The 4,406-nt window shown below is 51.0% G+C and overlaps 1 long non-coding RNA gene across 1 annotated transcript; it reads right to left on the bottom strand.

The window, feature by feature from the left end:
- Positions 1-736: 736 nt before the first annotated feature.
- Positions 737-4,108, bottom strand: LOC306656616. Its single transcript, XR_013762584.1, has 3 exons — positions 3,963-4,108; positions 2,315-2,532; positions 737-1,305 (listed from the first exon to the last, which is right to left on the bottom strand). It is a non-coding gene; the product is annotated as an uncharacterized lncRNA (long non-coding RNA).
- Positions 4,109-4,406: the final 298 nt, after the last annotated feature.

Below are 4,406 nucleotides of genomic sequence, written 5' to 3'. Positions count from 1 at the left end.
CCCTGGGTTCAATTCCCAGTACTAAAAAGGAAAGGGAAGGAAAGAAGGAAGGAAGGAAGGAAGGGAGGGAGGGAGGGAGGGAGGGAGGGAAAGGAAGAGAGGGGAGGGGGAGGAAGGGAGGGAGGGAAAGGAAAGGAAGGAAAGAAGAAAGAAAAAAGGAAGAAAGAAAGAGAGGCTGGGGGTATAGCTTAATGGTAGGGCACCCCTGGGTTCAAATTCTAGTATTGCAGAAATAAACGAAGAAATTAATTAATCAATAAAAATGCATTTCTTTGTGCAGTGCCATTGTGGTATCTCGTGTGGCAGCAGTTGTCCTCACCCCAGTAAACGTTTCCCCCATTTTCATAGTGGAGTTGAAGGATGGTCCTGAGCTGGGGATGCAGCAGGCCGACAGAGTCATCTAGCCTTATTGTGGGCACGCCATGGTGGGAAAGCAAAGACGAAAGACACAGTCACCAGCAAGAGAGTCCAGCGTGCAGGAGAACCAAGACCATGGTCAGAACAACCACCCACAGGGATCAGTGGTCAGCACAGGCCTCCCAGATAGGCTGAGTTCCAGGCCCCAACTGCATGCCCTGGACATGTTATTCAACTTCTCTGTCTTGATTTCCTCATAAAGGTGTCACTTATTGACCGAAGTGGCGTGCCTATAATTTCAGTGACTCACGAGCCTGAGGCAGGAGGTTTTCAGTTGGGGACCACCCTCAGCAATTTAGCAAGAATCTGTCTCAAAATAAAAAAAAAAACAAAAGGGACTGGAGATGTGGTTCAGTGGCAAAGTGCCCCGAGGCTCAATTCCCAGTACCCGACCACCACTCAGCAATGGTATCACTTACGATCCTTGGGGGATTGGCTCTGGGACTTCCTAAGGATACCCAAGTCCTCCAATGCTCAAGTCCTTTATATAAAATGGCACAGGGATTGCATATAACCTATGCAATTCTCCCCTATGTATTGTTCCCCCTGTGGCGTGAGGGATCCAACCCAGGGACTCACGTGTGCTAAGCAAGCAAACGCTCTACCCCTGAGCTACATCTCCATCCGTCCCCTATACTTTTTAAATCATCTCAGATGACTTATAACACCTAATACCATACAAATGCTCTGTAAATAGTTGTCATATTATATTGATTAGGAATCAGTACAGGAAAAAAAAATCCCGTATGTCTTCAGTTGCAGATACGACTTTTTTCTGAGTATTTTCAATCTGCAGCTGATTGGACCTGTGGATGCAGAAGCTGAGGGCTGGGAGGGCCAGCGGTCCACCCTTATCTTCAGTTTCAGTTCCCTGAGGTCAACTGCTGTCTGCAAATATCGAATGGAAATTTCCAAAATAAACAATTCATAAGTTTTAAATAACTTTGATTACAGTATATTGTTCTATTTTATGATGAGCTATTGTTTTTGGTTTTGTTTTGTTCACAATGCTGGGGATGGAACCCAGGGCCTCCCACGTGGTAGACCAGCACTCTACCACCAAACTACATCTCCAGCCCCTGTTATTAGCTAGTGCTGTTGATCTCTTACTGTGACTAATGTATAACTCAAACTTCATTAAAGACATGTACATATGGGTGGAAAAAAAACTGTGTATAAGGTTCAGAGCTGGCGGAGGTTTCAGGCATACTTGGAACATCTTGAAATCCATCCCCTTGGATGGGGACAATTGAGTATAGAACAGGAATCATAGGGAGCCTCCTACATATAAAACAGGACAATCATAGTTCCTATTTCAGAGCCCATCATGAGGACCTCATGGAGTAATGTATGCGAAGCACTTAGGACAGTTACGGCCACATTGTCCGTGTTAATTGTTGCTTTTACTATTTTATTTTTTATTTTTTTAGTACCAGAGATTGAACCCAGGGGCACTTTTCCATTGAGCCACATCTGCAGCCATTTTTATTTTTGTTTTTGATTTTGAGTCAGGGTCTGGTGAAGGTCTGGTGACTCAGGGCCTTGCTAAGTTGCTGAAGCTGGCCTCAAACTTGCAATACTCCTGCCTCAGCCTCCCGAGTCGGTGGGATTACAGGCGTGCACCTCTGTGACCCCGCTTGCTTTCAGCCTTGACTACACTGGAAAATAAGATATTCATGTCAAGAGTTAATCAGTGTCTGGATCTTATCAAACTCTCAGTCGTATCAACAGCTACTATTGTCATTTTTACTACTTAAGTTCTGAATTAGTTATCAATTAGTTGATTAGTTCTGAATTAGTTATAATCAATTGCTCCCAAACTTAGCTGCTGAACGTGACGATAAACATTTACCGTCTCACGTAGTTGCTGTGGGTCAAGAATTTGGGAGCGACTTACCAAGACACGGTTCTAGCCCACAGTCTCTCATGAGATTACAGACCAGCTTGCTGAGGGCTTGACTAGGGTCTGCTGCTGAGGTGGCTCGCTTGCTTGCTGCCACGCTGGTGCAGACTACGGTCGCCAGGCGAACTTGATTCTTCCCCTCACGGTTGCCTATAGAAAGTGCCTTGAGCTTTCTCACAGCGTGGCAGCCGGCTTCTCCCCTGGCAGGTAACCTGACAGCCAGGTAGAAGCCATGAGGTCTTTAGGAAGCCACACTCTGTGCCACAGTGTCCTGGTGACACAGGTTTGTCCTGTCCACTTGGAGAGGAGCTGCACAAGAACAGGCACATCAGGAGCAGAGGCTCGGTGGGGGCCATCGTGGAGGCAGGCCACCACGAATACTGAACTGTGTGGCAGAGGCTGTGGGTTCTGCAGTCCAGACGACAGCGAGCAGAAGGTCAGAGTGCAGGGGAACTTCCCATCAGTCTCAGCGAGACCGCAAGGGACAACCCCGCCATGTTTTCCCTCTAGGACTTGAAGGGCAAGAGGGGAGCAGAGTGTGAGGAGATATTTCCCAGGGTGGTTGGGACTCTGTGAGGGGACGGACAAGGAGACGGACATTGGGGAGGGAAACATGTCTATAAATAAAGTGAGAGAGGCAGGCAGAGCTGTTCCAGGAGGGCCCAGAAGGCCGAGCGACCATGTGTAAAGAGGCTGGGCTGAGGGTTTGGCTGAAAACATGTTCAAAACTTCGACGGGTGTGTTTGATGGGGGGCTTTGAGGCTGGGGAATGGACCTGGGGAGGTGAAAAACGTCTCCTCTATGGGGCATTTGCTTCCACAGGAGCGTGTGGTGGTGGGGGCAAGGCAACACCAGGAAGCGGACTTTCACCTACCAGGGTAGGAAGCTCGAGTTGATAAGTTGGAATGGACTCTCCCAGTGGAGGAGCCTCCCCAGAGGAAACCCTGGAGAGGGAGATAGTCTCTGTTTACACAGCATGTCGGCATGTCTGCAGTTTACACAAGCTGCATCCTCGGGCCAGGCTGAAGATAGCACCTCCTGACCTAGAAAAGCCCGAGTCTGGGCCCGGTGCCCAGCCAGCGGTGGGAGGAAGTGCCTGCCCAGACCCACCCTGCCCTGGTGTTCAGAGTCACTCGGACACGCGGGGGCTGGGGGCTCCCTGCACCCTGCAGACCCCACACTGTGACCAAGCAGAACGACAGTGACTTAGGGATCCCCTTCACATCCCGAGCACCGAACTACCTGCCTGATTCTTCTAGCTCATTCCAGTCAGCAACAGGGAGTACGCGACGTTGGTCCCCTCGTCAGAACAATACAACCTAACATTCGCAGACCCGTGCGGGTTCCCTCAGTGCCCCCGATAGGATGCCTGGTGGTTTGCAGATCGGGGCTGCTTAAGGAGGTTGCGTGAGTCAGGCATTCATGGGTTTGGATCAGCCCCAGACCTTGAGGGTAACCTTGGACAAGTGCACTTTTACTGCTTAACTGCTGGGAGCTCCAGTTTCCCAGTCTGGAAAGTGGGGAGAAGGCTAAGAGGTGAGAAGCCCTTGGACAGTGCCCCCCACACAGGAAGAGCTCAGCAACCACCACCGTCTGCACCCCGTGTTCCGTCGTTCCACCCCACCTCCATCCACATCCTCACCCCATGTTGTTCCTCCCCCGAGTTCCTCCTCTTCTCCTTCTCTTCTTTCAAAACTCACACCCACTTCCCAGGCTGGTTGAAATGTGCTCTCACAGCCCTGGGCGGCTGTCCCTGCCCCCACAGGGACACAGAGCACTTACACAGTGGTGGGCCAGCCAGGCTGCTGCACCTACCATCAATCCTGCTCATGACCCCCGTCCCCGGTGCCTCCCCCACGTCTGGCACAGTGCGGGCACGCCCCTCAGGTCCTGACAAGGCAGCATTGGGCTTGTCTGAGGCCACAGAAAGCATGGTCCGTGGGTCAGTCCCCAGCCACACCAGCAGCCCCCAGGGGTTCACTTCTGATCTGGACCCTGTGACTCAGGGCAGGAGGATTGGGTAGGGGGTGGGGAGGGAAGCAGAGCCTCCTTCCAAGCAACAAAGCCAGAATTCACCTGGAACGTA

This window comes from Sciurus vulgaris (genome assembly GCF_902686455.1).
Source record: "Sciurus vulgaris genome assembly, chromosome: 3".
Lineage (NCBI taxonomy): Eukaryota > Metazoa > Chordata > Mammalia > Rodentia > Sciuridae > Sciurus > Sciurus vulgaris.
Note: the sequence above shows the minus strand (reverse complement) of the source record. Positions and strands in the feature narration are given on the sequence as shown.